The sequence below is a fragment of the Chiloscyllium punctatum genome, chromosome 26, assembly GCF_047496795.1.
Source record: "Chiloscyllium punctatum isolate Juve2018m chromosome 26, sChiPun1.3, whole genome shotgun sequence".
Taxonomy (NCBI): Eukaryota; Metazoa; Chordata; class Chondrichthyes; order Orectolobiformes; family Hemiscylliidae; genus Chiloscyllium; species Chiloscyllium punctatum.
The window spans coordinates 5,703,206-5,724,746 of record NC_092764.1 but is presented as its reverse complement, the minus strand read 5'-3'; the positions used below and the strand labels follow the sequence as shown (position 1 = coordinate 5,724,746).

Sequence of the window (21,541 nt, the reverse complement as noted above, 5' to 3'; positions counted from 1 at the left end):
GGGGAGAGAGGGGGAAGAGGGGGGAGAGAGAGAGGGGAGACAGAGAGAGTGGGGGGAGGTGGGGTTAGAGGGGGGAAGAGAGAGGGGGGGTGAGAGAAAGAGGGGGAAGGGGGGAGAGAGAGAGGGAGGGATAGAGAGAGGAGGAGAGAGAGGAGGGGAAGAGAGGAGGGAGAGAGAGAGGGGGAGAGAGAGGGGGGGAGAGTGAGGGGAGAGAGAGAGTGAGGGGGCAGAGAGAGAGAGAGAGGGTAGAGAGAGAGATAGAGAGGGGAGAGAGAGTGGGGGGGATAGGGGGGATGGAGGGAGAGGACGGTGAGAGAGGGGGAGAGAGAGAGGCAGGGATAGAGAGAGAGGGGGGAGAGGGGGGTGAGAGAGAGGGGGGATAGAGGGGGGGAAGGGGGGGCGAGAGAAAGAGGGGGAGAGAGAGGAGGGGAGAGAGAGAGGGAGAGATAGAGAGAGGGGGTGAGAGCGGGGAGAGAGAGGGGGGAGAGAGAGAGAGTGGGGGAGAGAGGGGGGGAGAGAGAGTGTGGGGGGAGAGGGGGGATAGAGGAGGGGAGAGAGAGGGGAGCGAGAGAGAGGGGGAAGAGGGGGGAGAGAGAGAGGCGGAGAGAGAGAGAGTGAGGGGGGAGAGTGAGTGAGGAGGGAGAGAGAGAGAGTGAGGGGGCAAAGAGAGCGAGAGTGGGGGGGGGAGAGAGAGAGAGAGACACTAAGTGGAGAGAGAGAGTGAGGGGAGAGGGGGGGGAGAGAGAGTTGGGGGGAGAAGAGAGTGAGGGGGGAGAGTGAGAGTGAGGGGGGAGAGAGAGAGTGAGGGGGCAGAGAGAGAGATAGAGAGGAGGGGGAGAGAGGGAGGGATAGAGAGAGAAGGGGGAGAGAGAGAGAGGGGGGAAGAGGGGGGAGAGAGAGAGGGGAGAGGGAGAGTGAGAGAGGGGGGAGAGAGAGAGTGAGGGGCAGAGAGAGAGAGATAGAGAGGAGAGAGAGAGAGAGAGAGTGGGGGGGGGAGAGAGGGAGGGATAGAGAGAGAAGGGGGAGAGAGAGAGAGGGGGAAGAGGGGGGAGAGAGAGAGGGGAGAGGGAGAGTGGGGGGAGGTGGGGTTAGAGGGGGGAAGAGAGGGGGGGGTGAGAGAAAGAGGGGGAAGGGGGGAGAGAGAGAGGGAGGGATAGAGAGAGGAGGGGAGAGAGGGGGGAGAGAGAGAGGGGGAGAGAGAGGGGGGAGAGTGAGGGGAGAGAGAGAGTGAGGGGGCAGAGAGAGAGAGAGAGTGAGGGGGCAGAGAGAGAGATAGAGAGGAGAGAGAGAGAGAGAGAGTGGGGGGGAGAGAGGGAGGGATAGAGAGAGAAGGGGGAGAGAGAGAGAGGGGGAAGAGGGGGGAGAGTGAGAGAGAGGGGGGAGAGAGAGGGGGAGGGGATAGAGAGAGAGGGGGGAGAGAATGAGCTGGAGGAGTGAGGGTGAACGCGAGGGTAGGGTGGATGAGGAGGAGGTGAGGGTGACGAGATGGAGGTTCGGGTTGAGCCTTGGTGGCCCTGGGGAAGGGACTGGTGACTCTTACCTGATGATAACACACTGGTTCTCTCCATCGATCACCATGTTCCTGTACATATTGTCAGCCAGAGCATAGATATGGGGGGGGTTCTCATACTGAGCCTGTAGGGGGGAACACACACCAGGTTACACACTCACACACACTCACACACACTCACACACCACCTTACACACTCACACACCACGTTACACACTCACACACACTCATACACACTCACACACACACACACCACCTTACACACTCACACACCACCTTACACACTCTCACACACTCATACACACTCACACACACCAGGTTACACACTCACACACCACCTTACACACTCACACACACTCATACACACTCACACACACCACGTTACACACTCACACACACACACCACATTACACACTCACACACACTCATACACACTCATACACACTCACACACACCAGGTTACACACTCACACACCACCTTACACTCTCACACACACTCATACACACTCACACACACCCGGTTACACACTCACACACCACCTTACACACTCACACACACTCACACACACCAGGTTACACATTACACACTCACACACACCACCTTACACACTCACACACACCACCTTACACACTCACACACACTCACACACCACCTTACACACTCACACACCACCTTACACACTCACACACACTCATATACACTCACACAGCACGTTACACACTCACACACTCATACACACACACCACACCACGTTACACACTCACACACCACGTTACACACTCACACACACTCATACATACACACTCACACACCACTGTACACACTCACACACACATACACCACATTACACACTCACACACCACGTTACTCACTCACACACACTCATACATACACACTCACACACCACGGTACACACTCACACACATACACACGTTACACACTCACACACCATGTTACACACTCACACACACTCATACACACACACACTACTGTTACACACTCACACACATACACCACGTTACACACACACACACTCATACACACACACACTCATACATACACACACATCATGTTACACACTCACACATCATGTTACACACTCACACACCAGTTACACACTCACACACACTTATACATACTCACACACACACTCATACGCACTCACACACCATGTTACACACTCACACACATTCACACACCATGTTACCACTCACACACACTCATACACACTCACACACCATGTTACACACTCACACAACACACTCACACACCATGTTACACACTCACACATCACTCCATACACAATCACACACCATGTTACACACACACACCACATTACACACTCACTCACACCATGTTACACACACTCACACACCACGTTTCGCACTCACACACAATCACACACCATGTTACACACTCACACACCATGTTACACACACACACCATGTTACACACACACACTCACCCACAATGTTACACACTCACACACCATGTTACACACACACTACGTTACACACTCACACTCACACACCACATTACACACACACACCACGTTACACACACACTCACAATCACCATGTTACACACACACACACACACCACATTAAACACTGACACATACACACACCATGTTACACACACACACACCATGTCTCTCACACACACACACACCACGTTACACAAACACACACACACACCACGTTGCACACTCACACACACCCACATTAGACACTCACACACACACACCATGTTACACACACACACCATGTTACACACACACACTCACACACCGTTACACACTCACATACACACAATCACACACACCATGTTACACACTCACATACACGTTACACACTCACACACACTCACACACCATGTTACACACACCACATTATACTCACACACACCACATTACACACTCTCACACCACGTTACACACTATGTTACACTCTCTCACACCACGTTACACACTCACTCACTCCACATTACACACTCACTCACACACACCACGTTACACACACACCACATTACACACTCACACACCACATTACATACACACAAACACTCTCACACACCACGTTTCACACATACACACACCACATTACACACTCTCACACACACCACGTTACACGCACACATTACACACAAACACCACGTTAGACACTCACACACACCACATTACACATTCACACACACCACGTTACACACACACTCACACACACCATGTTACACACTCACACACACCATGTTACACACTCAAACACACACACACCACGTACACACACACCACGTTACATATTCACCACACAGCACGTTACACACTCGCACACACTCTCACACACCATGTTACCACACTCACACACACACATACCACGTTACACACACAGACCACGTTACATACTCGCACACACCATGTTACACACTCTCACACACTACGCTACACACTCACACCATGTTACACACTCACACACACCATGTTACACACTCACACACACCACATTACACACTCACACATGTTACACACACACACACGCTACACACTCACACACGTTGCACACACACCACATCACATTACACACACCATGTTACACACATGACATTATATACTCTCACACACACATTACACACTCACAGCACGTTACACACTCACATACACCACATTACAAACTTACACACACACACACCACGTTACACACACACACTCGCCCTCACACACACCACATTGCACACACACACTCACACACACCACGTTACACACACACACCACATTACACACTCATACACCACGTTACCACACACACACCACGTTACACACACACACCACGTTACACACTCACACACACTCACACACACCACGTTACACATTCAAACGACACATTACACACTCACACACACCCTCAGACACACACCACGTTACACACTCACACACACCATGTTACACACTCACACACACTCATATACACTCACACACACGTTACACCACTCACACACCACGTTACACACTCACACACACTCATATACACTCACACACCACGTTACACACTCACACACACTCATACACCACGTTACACACTCACACCACGTTACACACTCACACACACTCATACACACTCACACACACTCACACGCCACGTTACACGCTCACACACATACACCACATTACACACTCACACACCACGTTACACACTCACACACACTCATACACACACACACACACACCACGTCACACACACACACACACCACATTACACAAACACACACACCATGTTGCACACTCACACACACCACGTTGCACACTCACACACACACCACGTTACACACACACACCACGTTACACACACACACCACGTTACGCACACACACTCACACACCGTTACACACTCACATACGCACAATCACACACACCATGTTACACACTCACATACACCACGTTACACACTCACACACACTCACACACCATGTTACACACACCACATTATACTCACACACACCACGTTACACACTCTCACACCACGTTACACACTATGTTACACTCTCTCACCCCACGTTACACACTCACTCACACACACCACGTTACACACAAACCACATTACACACACACACCACGTTACATACACACACTCACACACACCACGTTTCACACATACACACACCACGTTACACGCACACATTACACACAAACACCATGTTAGACACTCACACACACCACATTACACACACACACACACCATGTTACACACTCACACACACCACGTTACACACTCACACACACCATGTTACACACTCAAACACACACATACCACGTTACACACACACCACGTTACACACTCACACACAGCACGTTACACACTCGCACACACCATGTTACACACTCTCACACACTCTCACACACCATGTTACACACTCACACACACACATACCACGTTACACACACACAGACCACGTTACATACTCACACACAGCATGTTACACACTCGCACACACCATGTTACACACTCTTACACACTCTCACACACTCTCACACACCATGTTACACACTCACACACACATACCACGTTACACACACACAGACCACGTTACATACTCACACACAGCATGTTACACACTCGCACACACCATGTTTTACACACTCTCACACACTACGCTACACACTCACACCATGTTACACACTCACACACACCATGTTACACACTCACACACACCACGTTACTCACACGTTACACACACACACACGTTACACACACACCACACACACACGCTACACACTCACACACGTTGCACACTCACACATCACATTACACATACCATATACTCTCACACACACATTACACACTCACAGCACGTTACACACTCACATACACCACATTACAAACTTACACACAAACACCACGTTACACACACACACCACATTACACACACACACTCGCCCTCACACACACCACATTACACACACACTCACACACACCACGTTACACACACACCACATTACACACACACTCACACACACTCACGTTACACACTCACTCACACATACACACTCACACACCACGTTACACACACACACATTACACACTCACATACACCACGTTATACGCACACACCACGTTATACACTCACATACACCACGTTACACATTCATACGACACATTACACACTCACACACACCCTCAGACACACACCGCGTTACACACTCACACACACCATGTTACTCACACACACACACCACGATACACACTCACACATACTCACACACCATGTTCCACAATCACACACACCACGTTCCACACTTTCACACACCACGTTACACTCACACACACTCACACACACACCATGTTACACACTCACACACAAACCACATTGCACATTCTCACACAGACACACCACGTTACACACTCTCACACCACGTTACACACACACCACTTTACACACACACACCACATTACACACTCACACACACCACGTCACACATTCACACACACACAACACTTTACACACTCACACACACCACATTACACACTCACACACGCTCTCACACCACGTTACACACTCACACTCACACATTACACACACATCACGTTACACACACACACATCACATTTCACACACACGTGTTACACATTCATACACTCTCACACCACGTTACACACTCACACACACCTCATTACAGACTCACACCACTTTACACACTCATACCATGTTTCACACACCCATACACCACATTACACACTCACACACCACGTTACACACTCGCACACACCACGTTACACACACACCACATTACACATGCACACACACCATGTCACACACTCACACACACTCACACACACCACGTTACACACTCACACACGGCATGTTACACACTCAAACACACACATACCACATTACACACACACCACGTTACATACTCACAGCACGTTACACACTTGCACACACCATGTTACACACTCTCACACACCATGTTACACACACACACGCATACCATGTCACACACACACACCACATTACACACACACACCACGTTACATACTCACACACAGCACGTTACACACTTGCACACACCATGTTCCACACTCTCACACACCACGCTACACACTCACACCATGTTACACACTCACACACACCATGTCACACTCTCACGCACACCACATTACACACTCATACAACCACGTTACACACATTACACACTCAGCACGTTACACACACATTACACACTCAGCACGTTACACACACACCATGTTACACACACACACCACATTACACACTCACACACACCATGTTACACACACACACCATGTTACACACAAACCACATTACACACACACACTCACTCATGTTGCACACTCACTCACATATACACACTCACACACCACGTTACACACACACACCACATTACACACTCACATACACCATGTTACACACACACACCACGTTACACATTCACACGACACGTTACACACTCACACACACACCATGTTACACAATCACACACACCACATTACACACTCACACACACTTACACATACTCACACACCACGTTCCACAATCACACACACCACGTTCCACACTTTCACACACCACGTTACACTCACTCAAGTATACCACGTTACACACTCACACACAGCACGTTACACTCTCACACACATACCCACACACACACCATGTTACACACACACACACACACCACATTGGACACTCTCTCACACACACGTTATACACTCTCACACAACACGTTACACACTCTCACACCATATTACACACACACGTTACACACTCACCACGTTATATACTCTCACACATACCACGTTACACACTCTCACAACCACATTACACACACATTACACACTCACAGCACGTTACACACACACATACCATGTTACACACTCACATACACCACATTACACACTTACACACACCACATTACACACTCACACACACACCACATTACACACACACCACGTTACACACACACACCACATTACACACACACACCACATTACACACACACACTCACCACGTTACACACACACACTCACACACACCACATCACACACACACCACATTACACACACACTCACCATGTTACACACACACACCACGTTACACATTCACACGACACGTTACACACTCACACACACCCTCAGAGACACACCACGTTACACACTCACACACACACCATGTTACACAATCACACACACCACGTTACACACTCACACACACACCATGTTACACAATCACACACACCACATTACACACTCACACACACTTACACATACTCACACACCACGTTCCACAATCACACACACCACGTTACACACTTTCACACACCACGTTACACTCACTCAAGTATACCACGTTACACACTCACACACACCACGTTACACTCTCACACACATACTCACACACACACCATGTTACACACTCACACACACCACATTGCACGCTCACACACACACCACGTTATACACTCTCACACAACACGCTACACACTCTCACACCACGTTACACACACACTTTACACACTCACACACACGTTACACACGCACACCACGTTACGCACACACACCACATTACACGCTCACTCACACCATGTTACACACACACACAATCACACACACCACATTATACTCACACACACCACGTTACACACACACCACATTACACACTCACACACACTCTCACACCACATTACACACTCTCACACCATGTTACACACTCACACTCACACATTACACACTCACAAACACACCACATTACACACTCACACCACGTTACACACTCACACACATCACGTTTCACACGCACGCATTACACACTCACACACTCTCACGCCACGTTACACATTCACCCACACCTCATTATGCACTCACACCACTTTACACACTCATACCATATTACATACTCACACACACCACGTTACACATTCACACGTTACACACACACACCACATTACACACACACGTTACACACATGCTACACACCACACACACCACATTACACACTCACACACCACGTTACACTCTCACACACACACTAAGTTACACACACACGTTACACACACCACATTACACACTGTTACACCACATTACACACTATGTTACACACTCTCACACCACGTTACACACACACATCACGTTACACACTCACAAACCGCGTTGCACACTCTCACACACCATGTTACACACACACACCACGTTACACACACACACCATGTTACACACACACACCACGTTACACACACACCATGTTACACACTCACACACACCACGTTACATTCACACACACCACGTTACACACACACACCACGTTACACACACTCACTCGCACACCATGTTACACACACTCACACCACGTTGCACACACTTACACACCCACTCCACATTAGACACACACACACACCATGTTACACACCCGCACCACCTTACACACAGACACACACACACCACGGTACACACACACACCACGGTACACACACACACATTACATGTTACACAAACACACCGTTACACACACATACCACATTACACAATCTCACACACAACATTACACACACAACACGTTACACACACACACATTACACACATACATTACACACACATGTTACACACTCTCACACAAACCACATTACACACACATACACCACGTTACACACTCACACACACACACCATGTTACACACACTCACACACTCACACACCATGTTACAAACTCTCACACATTACACACACACACCACGTTACACACACACACACACACACCACGTTATGCACTCTCACATTACACACTCACACACATTACACACACACACACCACGTTACACACTCACACACACCACATTACACACTCTCACACATGACACACTCACACACATTACACACACACTCACACACACCATGTAACACACACACATACACCATATTACATACACACAAATACACACACACCACATTACACACTCATACACACTCACACCCAATGTTGCACACTCACACACACACCACCCCTCTCCCCCAGAGAAAACACCGACACAAACCCCCCAGCCCAAAGGGGTGCAGGTCAGAGTCAGTGTGTCACTCCCTCAGGCAGAATGCACACTCTCCCTCGGTTACACCCACACTCGGAGCACCGTGCACAGTTCCCCAGTCTCCCCTCGGTCAGACCCACACTCGGAGCACCGTGCACAGTTCCCCAGTCTCCCTCGGTCAGACCCACACTTGGAGCACCGTGCACAGTTCCCCGGTCTCCCCTCGGTCAGACCCACACTCGGAGCACCGTGCACAGTTCCCCAGTCTCCCCTCGGTCAGACCCACACTCGGAGCACCGTGCACAGTTCCCCGGTCTCCCCTCGGTCAGACCCACACTCGGAGCACCGTGCACAGTTCCCCGGTCTCCCCTGGGTCAGACCCACACTCGGAGCACCGTGCACAGTTCCCCGGTCTCCCCTCGGTCAGACCCACACTCGGAGCACCGTGCACAGTTCCCCGGTCTCCCCTGGGTCAGACCCACACTCGGAGCACCGTGCACAGTTCCCCAGTCTCCCCTCAGTCAGACCCACACTCGGGGCACCGTGCACAGTTCCCCGGTGTCCCTCGGTCAGTCCCAATCTCGGAGCACCGTGCACAGTTCCCCGGTCTCCCTCGGTCAGACTCACACTCGGAGCACCGTGCACAGTTCCCCGGTCTCCCCTCGGTCAGACCCACACTCGGGGCACCGTGCACAGTTCCCCGGTCTCCCCTCGGTCAGACCCACACTCGGAGCACCGTGCACAGTTCCCCGGTCTCCCCTCGGTCAGACCCACACTCGGAGCACCGTGCACAGTTCCCCGGTCTCCCTCGGTCAGACCCACACTCGGAGCACCGTGCACAGTTCCCCGGTCTCCCCTGGGTCAGACCCACACTCGGGGCACCGTGCACAGTTCCCCGGTCTCCCCTCGGTCACACCCACACTCGGAGCACCGTGCACAGTTCCCCAGTCTCCCTCGGTCAGACCCACACTCGGGGCACCGTGCACAGTTCCCCGGTCTCCGCTCGGTCAGACCCACACTCGGAGCACCGTGCACAGTTCCCCAGTCTCCCTCAGTCAGACCCACACTCGGAGCACCGTGCACAGTTCCCCGGTCTCCCCTGGGTCAGACCCACACTCGGAGCACCGTGCACAGTTCCCCACTCTCCCCTTGGTCAGACCCACACTCGGAGCACCGTGCACAGTTCCCCGGTCTCCCCTCGGTCAGACCCACACTCGGAGCACCGTGCACAGTTCCCCGGTCTCCCCTCGGTCAGACCCACACTCGGAGCACCGTGCACAGTTCCCCGGTCTCCCCTTGGTCAGACCCACACTCGGAGCACCGTGCACAATTCCCCGGTCTCTCTCGGTCAGACCCACACTCGGAGCACTGTGCACAGTTCCCCGGTGTCCCTCAGTCAGACCCTCACTCGGGGCACCGTGCACAGTTCCTCGGTCTCTCTCAGTCTGACCCACACTCGGACCACCGTGCACAGTTCCCTGGTCTCCCCCAGGGTCAGACCCACACTTGGAGCACCGTGCACAGTTCCACGGTCTCCCCTCGGTCAGACCCACACTCGGAGCACCGTGCACAGTTCCCCACTCTCCCCTCGGTCAGACCCACACTCGGAGCACCGTGCACAGTTCCCCGGTCTCCCCTCGGTCACTCGGAGCACCGTGCACAGTTCCCCGGTCTCTCCCCTCGGTCAGACCCACACTTGGAGCACCGTGCACAGTACCCTGGTCTCCCCTGGGTCAGACCCACACTCGGAGCACCGTGCACAGTTCCCCAGTCTCCCCTCAGTCAGACCCACACTCGGAGCACCGTGCACAGTTCCCCGGTTTCCCTCGGTCAGACCCACACTCGGAGCACCGTGCACAGTTCCCCGGTCTCCCCTCGGTCAGACACACACTCGGAGCACCGTGCACAGTTCCCCGGTCTCCCTCGGTCAGACCCACACTCGGAGCACCGTGCACAGTTCCCCGGTCTCCCCTGGGTCAGACCCACACTCGGGGCACCGTGCACAGTTCCCCGGTCTCCCCTCGGTCACACCCACACTCGGAGCACCGTGCACAGTTCCCCAGTCTCCCTCGGTCAGACCCACACTCGGGGCACCGTGCACAGTTCCCCGGTCTCCGCTCGGTCAGACCCACACTCGGAGCACCGTGCACAGTTCCCCAGTCTCCCTCAGTCAGACCCACACTCGGAGCACCGTGCACAGTTCCCCGGTCTCCCCTGGGTCAGACCCACACTCGGAGCACCGTGCACAGTTCCCCACTCTCCCCTTGGTCAGACCCACACTCGGAGCACCGTGCACAGTTCCCCGGTCTCCCCTCGGTCAGACCCACACTCGGAGCACCGTGCACAGTTCCCCGGTCTCCCCACGGTCAGACCCACACTCGGAGCACCGTGCACAGTTCCCCGGTCTCTGCTCGGTCAGACCCACACTCGGAGCACCGTGCACAGTTCCCCACTCTCCCCTTGGTCAGACCCACACTCGGAGCACCGTGCACAGTTCCCCGGTCTCCCCTCGGTCAGACCCACACTCGGAGCACCGTGCACAGTTCCCCGGTCTCCCCACGGTCAGACCCACACTCGGAGCACCGTGCACAGTTCCCCGGTCTGCCCTCGGTCAGACCCACACTCGGAGCACCGTGCACAGTTCCCCGGACTCCCCTCGGTCAGACCCACACTCGGAGCACCGTGCACAGTTCCCCAGTCTCCCCTGGGTCAGACCCACACTCGGGGCACCGTGCACAGTTCCCCAGTCTCCCCTCAGTCAGACCCACACTCGGAGCACCGTGCACAGTTCCCCGGTCTCCCCTCGGTCAGACCCACACTCGGAGCACCGTGCACAGTTCCCCGGTCTCCCCTGGGTCAGACCCACACTCGGAGCACCGTGCACAGTTCCCCGGTCTCCCCTTGGTCAGACCCACACTCGGAGCACCGTGCACAGTTCCCCGGTCTCCCCTGGGTCAGACCCACACTCGGAGCACCGTGCACAGTTCCCCAGTCTCCCCTCGGTCAGACCCACACTCGGGGCACCGTGCACAGTTCCCCAGTCTCCCTCGGTCAGACCCACACTCGGAGCACCGTGCACAGTTCCCCGGTCTCCCCTCGGTCAGACCCACACTCGGGGCACCGTGCACAGTTCCCCGGTCTCCCCTTGGTCAGACCCACACTCGGAGCACCGTGCACAGTTCCCCAGTCTCCCCTGGGTCAGACCCACACTCGGAGCACCGTGCACAGTTCCCCAGTCTCCCTCGGTCAGACCCACATTCGGAGCACCGTGCACAGTTCCCCGGTCTCCCCACGGTCAGACCCACACTCGGAGCACCGTGCACAGTTCCCCGGTCTCCCCTCGGTCAGACCCACACTCGGAGCACCGTGCACAGTTCCCCGGTCTCCCTCGGTCAGACCCACACTCGGAGCACCGTGCACAGTTCCCCGGTCTCCCTCGGTCAGACCCACACTCGGAGCACCGTGCACAGTTCCCCGGTCTCCCCTCGGTCAGACCCACACTCGGAGCACCGTGCACAGTTCCCCGGTCTCCCCTCGGTCAGACCCACACTCGGAGCACCGTGCACAGTTCCCCGGTCTCCCCTCGGTCAGACCCACATTCGGAGCACCGTGCACAGTTCCCCGGTCTCCCCTCGGTCAGACCCACACTCGGAGCACCGTGCACAGTTCCCCGGTCTCCCCTGGGTCAGACCCACACTCGGAGCACCGTGCACAGTTCCCCGGTCTCCCCTCGGTCACACCCACACTCGGAGCACCGTGCACAGTTCCCCGGTCTCCCCTCGGTCAGACCCACACTCGGAGCACCGTGCACAGTTCCCCGGTCTCCCCTCGGTCAGACCCACACTCGGAGCACCGTGCACAGTTCCCCGGTCTCCCCTCGGTCAGACCCACACTCGGAGCACCGTGCACAGTGTGAGATTAACCAGGGGAAGTGACTGTTGAGAGAGAGAGACATCTGAACTCACAGCTCCCTGGTAAAGTTCCACCTCGCGATCTGTGAAGTACGCCATCTGTTTGAAAGGGTTGACGGAGATAAGGACAGGCCCAATGTAGGTCTGTTCTCTGAGAGGTTAAGGATAATACTGAACGTTCAGGATTGGTAACACATGGCTTCCTCCAGAACCATACCTCAGTGTTAGACAGGTACAGATCTGTCCCCAATACTGACCCTCCCTCAGCACTGACCCTCCCACAGCGCCCACTCCCTCAGCACTGACCCTCCGGCAGTGCCCACTCCCTCAGCACTGACTCTCCGACAGTGCCCACTCCCTCAGCACTGACCCTCCGACAGTGCCCATTCCCTCAGCACTGACCCTCCGACAGTGCCCACCCCCCTCAGCACTGACCCCCCGACAGTGCCCACTCCCTCAGCACTGACCCTCCCACAGCGCCCACTCCCTCAGCACTGACCCTCCGACAGCACCCACTCCCTCAGCACTGACCCTCCGACAGCACCCACTCCCTCAGCACTGACCCTCCGACAGCACCCACTCCCTCAGCGCTGACCCTACGACAGTGCCCACTCCCTCAGCACTGACCCTCCCACAGTGCCCGCTCCCTCAGCACTGACCCTCCGACAGTGCCCACTCCCTCAGCACTGACCCTCCGACAGCACCCGCTCCCTCAGCACTGACCCTCCGACAGCACCCACTCCCTCAGCACTGACCCTCCCACAGCACCCACTCCCTCAGCACTGACCCTCCGACAGCACCCGATCCCTCAGCACTACCCTCCGACAGCACCCACTCCCTCAGCACTGACCCTCCCACAGTGCCCGCTCCCTCAGCACTGACCCTCCGACAGTGCCCGCTCCCTCAGCACTGACCCTCCGACAGTGCCCGCTCCCTCAGCACTGACCCTCCGACAGCGCCCACTCCCTCAGCACTGACCCTCCCACAGCGCCCACTCCCTCAGCACTGACCCTCCCACAGCGCCCACTCCCTCAGCACTGACCCTCCGACAGCACCCACTCCCTCATCACTGACCCTCCCACAGCGCCCACTCCCTCAGCACTGACCCTCCCACAGCACCCACTCCCTCAGCACTGACCCTCCGACAGCACCCACTCCCTCATCACTGACCCTCCCACAGCGCCCACTCCCTCAGCACTGACCCTCCCACAGCACCCACACCCTCAGCACTGACCCTCCCACAGTGCCCGCTCCCTCAGCACTGACCCTCCGACAGCGCCCACTCCCTCTGCACTGACCCTCCGACAGCGCCCGCTCCCTCAGCACTGACCCTCCCACAGCGCCCACTCCCTCAGCACTGACCCTCCCACAGTGCCCGCTCCCTCAGCACTGACCCTCCGACAGTGCCCGCTCCCTCAGCACTGACCCTCCGACAGCGCCCGCTCCCTCAGCACTGACCCTCCCACAGTGCCCGCTCCCTCAGCACTGACCCTCCGACAGCGCCTGCTCCCTCAGCACTGACCCTCCGACAGTGCCCACTCCCTCAGCACTGACCCTCCGACAGCACCCACTCCCTCAGCACTGACCCTCCCACAGTGCCCGCTCCCTCAGCACTGACCCTCCGACAGTGCCCGCTCCCTCAGCACTGACCCTCTGACAGCACCCACTCCCTCAGCACTGACCCTCTGACAGCGCCCTCTCCCTCAGCACTGACCCTCCCACAGCGCCCACTCCCTCAGGGAAGAGGATACAAAAATGTAATCGTCCATGTATCTCTTCCTGAGATTTTCCACGATGGCGTCCTCCGTGATTTTCGACAACAGAACCATGTCATCCACACCGCTGTGTTTGACGTTTTGCGCCTGCCAGTGGTAGCGCTCTTTACTCCCCTGCGCGGGATCGCAAGGTCAGGGTCAGGCTCCAGCGGCGCCACACCAATGGTACAACAACAACTGACCGCCATCTGGCACCCTCACACGCGTCGCCAAGCCCCCAACCTCCCCCTTACAGGGCCCGCCCAGACACCTGCCATGAGCGGGACGATGCCTCTGGGGCGGAGGCCACTCAGCCCCTCCAGCCTATCCTGTCAGATCTCCACCTCTCTCAGTTTCCTAATTTCCTGGGGTTCAAGGCTGTCCCTCCACCAGCAACCCCACCCCCAACTTCTCAAGGGGGCAACTCGGGACATGGTCAATTTCTTTCTAAAGCGTTCTGCGTTTCTAATTGCGGACATGTTTCCAAATCGGGATCACTGCTGCCTGTTTTCAGATACGGTCCCCTGATGCTCATTGCCAGCCCTGTTTCCACAGCTGCACATTCGATCAGTGATCTGCAGATGAACTGGCACCGGGGCGTTGATAGCAGTTCGAGCTGATTGGCCTGTGAGCTCATGACCAGTGACCAATGACAAAGGTTCCTCTGCTTTCCGTTTGTCGCTGACCTGCCCGGGGTCAGCCAATGACAGCGCGAGAAACCTCCAACTCAGGCGGTCTCTCTGTTCTCTGCAGTAAAAGTCACTTCAAACCCGTGGGGAACCTGTTTGATCTCCCTGTCAGCGGTCAGTGTAAGCGAGAGAGAGAAATACGAGATGTGGGTGTATTGGAGCTAACCAGGGTTACAGGGAGGTTACTGGCTGTGAGCTGACAATAGCATCTAGAGAAGGACGACAGAGCAGCACGATTCACAGTTGCACAAAGAGCAGGATTCCCTGGAGATCTACTCTCCCCATCTCTCCTTCTGTCCATAGCACTCAGCGTTTATTATCGCGAGAGTGTGGGAGCAGCAAGAGAGAGATTGATGGAGAGAGATTGAGACAGAGGGATTGAGAGAGAGAGAGATTGAGAGAGAGAGTGAGAGAGAGTGAGAGGGATTGAGAGAGAAAGTGAGAGAGATTGAGAGAGGGAGAGAGAGATTGAGAGAGAGAGATTGAGAGAGAGAGAGAGATCGAGTGAATGAGAGATCGAGATTGAGAGAGAGGGATTGAAAGAGAGAGAGATTGAGAGAGACAGATTGAGAGAGAGAGAGATTGAGATTGAGAGAGAGGGATTGGGAGAGAGATTTTCAGAGAGAGAGATTGAGAGAAAGGGATTGAGAGAGATTGAGATTGAGAGAGAGAGTTTGAGAGAGAGGGATTGAGAGAGAGAGATTGAGAGAGAGGGATTGAGAGAGATTGAGAGAGAGGGATTGAGAGAGAGATTCAGAGAAAGGAATTGAGAGAGATTGAGATTGAGAGAGAGGGATTGAGAGCGAGGGATTGAGATTGAGATTGAGAGAGATGGATTGAGACAGAGGGATTGAGAGATTGAGTTTGAGAAAGAGAGAGATTGAGAGAGAGAGGGATTGAGAGAGAGAGGGATTGAGAGAGAGATTGAGATTAAGAGAGAGAGATTGAGAGAGAGGGATTGAGAGAGATTGAGATTGAGAGGGATTGAGAGAGAGATTGAGATTGAGAGAGAGGGATTGAGAGAGATTGAGATTGAGAGAGAGGGATTGAGAGAGAGATTGAGATTGAGAGAGAGGGATTGAGAGAGATTGAGATTGAGAGAGAGAGAGAGAGAGAGAGAGATTGAGAGAGATTAAGATTGAGAGAGATTGAGAGAGAGATTGAGAGAGATTGAGATTGAGAGAGAGAGAGATTGATAGAGAGGGATTGAGAGAGAGTGAGAGAGAGGGATTGAGAGAGGGAGATTGAGAGAAAGGGATTGAGAGAGATTAAGATTGAGAGAGAGAGATTAAGAGAGAGGGATTGAGAGAGATTGAGATTGAGTGGGATTGAGAGAGAGGGATTGAGAGAGAGAGAGAGAGTGATCGAGAGAGAGGGATTGAGAGTGAGGCATTGAGAGAGAGGCATTGAGAGAGAGAGAGAGAATGAGACAGAGAGATTGAGAGAGAGTTTGAGATTGAGAGAGATTGTGAGAAAGAGAGATTGAGAGAGAGGGATTCAGAGAAAGAGATTGAGAGAGAGGCATTGAGAGAGAGGGATTGAGAGAGATTGAGAGAGAGGGATTGAGAGAGATAGAGAGAGATTGAGAGAGAGAGATTGAAAGAAGAGATTGAGAGAGAGGGACTGAGATTGAGAGTTTGAGATTAAGAGAGAGGGATTGAGAGAGAGGGATTGAGATTGAGAGAGAGGGATTGAGAGAGATTGAGAGAGAGAGAGGGATTCAGAGAGAAGGATTGAGAGAGAGAGATTGAGATTGAGAGAGAGAGAGGTTGAGAGAGAGAGTTTGAGAGAGAGGGATTGAGAGAGATTGAGAGAGAGGGATTGAGAGAGCGCGATTGAGAGAGGGATTGAGATTGAGAGAGAGAGATTGTGAGGGAGAGAGATTGAGATAGAGGGATTGAGAAAGAATGAGATTGATAGAGAGAGATTGAGATTGAGAGAGAGATTGAGATTGAGAGAGAGGGATTGAGAGAGAGAGAGAGAGAGAGATTGAGAGAGAGGGATTGAGATTTTGAGATTGAGAGAGAGAGAGATTGAGACAGCAGGATTGAGATTGAGAGAGAGAGATTGAGAGAGATTGCGAGATCGAGTGAATGAGAGATTGAGATAAAAGCAAATTACTGCGGATGCTGGAATCTGAAACCAAAAGAGAAAATGCTGGAAAATCTCAGTAGGTCTGACAGCATCTGTGAGGAGAGAAAAGAGCTGACGTTTCGAGTCGAACTGACCCTTTGTCAGAGCTTTAACAGACCTGCTGAGATTTTCCAGCATTTTCTCTTTTGGATTAAGATTGAGAGTTTGAGATTGATTTAGTGAGAGAGAGAGAGATCGAGTGAGTGAAAGATTGAAAGAGAGATCGAGAGAGAGAGATTGAGATCGCGAGAGAGATCGAGTGAGTGAGAGATTGAAAGAGAGATCGAGAGAGAGAGATTGAGATCGCGAGTGAGATCGAGTGAGTGAGAGATTGAGATTGAGAGAGATTGAGAGAGATCGAGATCGCGAGAGAGAGAGAGAGAGAGAGACAGAATGGGAGAGAGACAGACAGTGTGTGAGAGTGTGTGTTTACATGAAACATGACAGAGTTTTCCGCAGCAGAGCTACGTGTTTGCAAACGTGGAGTCAAACAATTTGCAATAAAAATGACTTTAGCTGTCAAAATGCAGACACCTGGCCCATCCTGACAATTTGGATTGGAATCACAGGAATACCAGGGAATGAGACAGTGCCCTGTAAAGTCAGCAATGTATCCGATGACCCCAGGAATAGGGGGAAGGTACTGGTGCGGAATTACCAACAAACCTCCCTCATAAACAGGCAAGCATTGATCACCCATCCACCACCCTTCACAGCGGGGAGTGGGGCGGGCCGGGGGGTTTATATACAGATTAACAGCACCCTGGGAGGGAGTTACAGACTGGAATCTAATAGAGGGGTTCGGGGTGGGTTATATACAGAATAACAGTTACCCGGGAGGGAGTTACAGACTGGAATATAATCGAGGGGTTCGGGGTGGGTTATATACAGAATAACAGATACCCGGGAGGGAGTTACAGACTGGAATCTAATAGAGGGGTTCGGGGTGGGTTATATACAGAATAACAGATACCCGGGAGGGAGTTACAGACTGGAATCTAATCGAGGGGTTCGGGGTGGGTTTATATACAGATTAACAGATACCTGGGAGAGATTTACAGACTGGAATCTAATCGAGGGGTTCGGGGTGGGTTATATACAGAATAACAGATACCCGGGAGGGAGTTACAGACTGGAATCTAATCGAGGGGTTCAGGGTGGGTTATATACAGAATAACAGATACCTGGGAGGGAGTTACAGACTGGAATCTAATCGAGGGGTTCGGGGTGGGTTATATACAGAATAACAGATACCCCGGGAGGGAGTTACAGACTGGAATCTAATCGAGGGGTTCGGGGTGGGTTATATACAGATTAACAGCACCCTGGGAGGGAGTTACAGACTGGAATCTAATCGAGGGGTTTGGGGTGGGTTATATACAGAATAACAGATACCCCGGGAGGGAGTTACAGACTGGAATCTAATCGAGGGGTTCGGGGTGGGTTATATACAGAATAACAGATACCCCGGGAGGGAGTTACAGACTGGAATCTAATCGAGGGGTTCGGGGTGGATTATATACAGAATAACAGATACCGGGAGGGAGTTACAGACTGGAATCTAATCGAGGGGTTCGGGGTGGGTTATATACAGAATAACAGATACCCGGGAGGGAGTTACAGACTGGAATCTAATCGAGGGGTTCGGGGTGGGTTATATACAGAATAACAGATACCCTGGAGGGGGAGTTACAGACTGGAATCTAATCGAGGGGGTTTGGGGTGGGTTATATACAGAATAACAGATACCCTGGGAGGGAGTTACAGACTGGAATCTAATCGAGGGGTTCGGGGTGGGTTATATACAGAATAACAGATACCCCGGGAGGGAGTTACTGACTGGAATCTAATCGAGGGGTTCGGGGTGGATTATATACAGAATAACAGATACCCGGGAGGGAGTTACAGACTGGAATCTAATCGAGGGTTCGGGGTGGGTTATATACAGAATAACAGATACCCGAGAGGGAGTTACAGACCGGAATCTCATCGAGGGGTTCGGGGTGGGTTATATACAGAATAACAGATACCCGGGAGGGAGTTACAGACTGGAATCTAATCCAGGGGTTCGGGGTGGGTTATATACAGAATAACAGATACCCGGGAGGGAGTTACAGACTGGAATCTAATCGAGGGGTTCGGGTTGGGTTATATACAGAATGATAGATACCCCGGGAGGGAGTTACAGACTGGAATCTAATCGAGGGGTTCGGGGTGGGTTATATACAGAATCACAGATACCCCGGGAGGGAGTTACAGACTGGAATCTAATCGAGGGGTTCAGGGTGGGTTACATACAGAATAACAGATACCCGGGAGGGAGTTACAGACTGGAATCTAATCCAGGGGTTCGGGGTGGGTTATATACAGAATAACAGATACCCCGGGAGGGAGTTACAGACTGGAATCTAATCGAGGGGTTCGGGGTGGGTTATATGCAGAATAACAGATACCCGGGAGGGAGTTACAGAATGGAATCTAATCGAGGGGTTCAGGGTGGGGGTTATATACAGAATAACAGATACCCGGGAGGGAGTTACAGACTGGAATCTAATCGAGGGGTTCGGGGTGGGTTATATACAGATTAACAGATAGCCCGGGAGGGAGTTACAGACTGGAATCTAATTGAGGGGTTTGGGGTGGGTTATATACAGATTAACAGATACCCCGGGGGGAGTTACAGACTGGAATCTAATCGAGGGGTTCGGGGTGTGTTATATACAGAATAACAGATACCCGGGAGGGAGTTCCAAACTGGAATCTAATGAGGGGGTCGGTGTGGGTTATATACAGAATAACAGATACCCGGGAGGGAGTTACAGACTGGAATCTAATCGAGGGGTTCAGGGTGGGTTATATACAGAATAACAGATACCCGGGAGGGTGACACAGACTGGAATCTAATCGAGGGGTTCGGGGTGGGTTATATACAGAATAACAGATACCCGGGAGGGAGTTACAGACTGGAATCTAATCGAGTGGTTCGGGGTGGGTTATATACAGAATAACAGATACCCCGGGAG

At 52.9% G+C, this 21,541-nt stretch overlaps 1 protein-coding gene and 1 long non-coding RNA gene across 2 annotated transcripts in view; one reads left to right on the top strand and one right to left on the bottom strand.

The window, feature by feature from the left end:
• Positions 1–21,541, top strand: part of ces2b (carboxylesterase 2b) — a 126,174-nt gene that overhangs the window by 5,566 nt on the left and 99,067 nt on the right. The gene's annotated exons all lie outside the window — the stretch shown is intronic.
• LOC140496152 (uncharacterized) lies at positions 1,541–15,832 on the bottom strand. Its single transcript, XR_011964181.1, has 3 exons — positions 15,694–15,832; positions 13,997–14,086; positions 1,541–1,635 (listed from the first exon to the last, which is right to left on the bottom strand). It is a non-coding gene; the product is annotated as an uncharacterized lncRNA (long non-coding RNA).